Below are 413 nucleotides of genomic sequence, written 5' to 3' on the forward strand. Positions count from 1 at the left end.
AGGAGGGGAGGGAGGGCAGGGGTTAGCGCACATCGGCTCAGCTCCGGTCCCCGGGATTCAGCAGCTGTAGCCGCGACGGGAAAGTCTAAAGCCTTTCAGCCTCTCGAGGCTGAAAAAACACTTTTCCCTGGGCCTATACATATCACTCTTAGGGATCTCACGATGTGGCCACCGGATCCCCCCAGCTACTTCTCTGGTTTTCCCCAGGATCCGGATGGGTCCTATTGCCCAGTCCCCAGTGAGATTTCTCTGCGCTGTCAGAAAAAAAAAAATCCTTCCTCGGAGAGCGGAACCAGGCACCAACTCCCCCTCCACGGCCTGCGCGCGCCTCCCCGGGATGGGAAGCCCCTTCCAGGGCTCTCGATCTTACCTGTGGGTCTCATGCATGCAGCTTCCTTCCCTCCTCCGCCTCC

At 59.3% G+C, this 413-nt stretch overlaps 1 protein-coding gene across 1 annotated transcript in view; it reads right to left on the bottom strand.

Moving 5' to 3' along the window:
• The window catches only part of SUSD4 (sushi domain containing 4), a 134,673-nt gene extending 134,260 nt beyond the window's left edge, over positions 1–413 (bottom strand). The window contains exon 1 of the mRNA XM_010852837.1: positions 371–413. The gene's annotated coding sequence lies outside the window, so the exon portion shown is untranslated. The remainder of the gene's footprint in view (positions 1–370) is intronic.

This window comes from Bison bison, unplaced genomic scaffold (assembly GCF_000754665.1).
Source record: "Bison bison bison isolate TAMUID 2011002044 unplaced genomic scaffold, Bison_UMD1.0 scf7180017864317, whole genome shotgun sequence".
NCBI classification, from domain to species: Eukaryota; Metazoa; Chordata; class Mammalia; order Artiodactyla; family Bovidae; genus Bison; species Bison bison.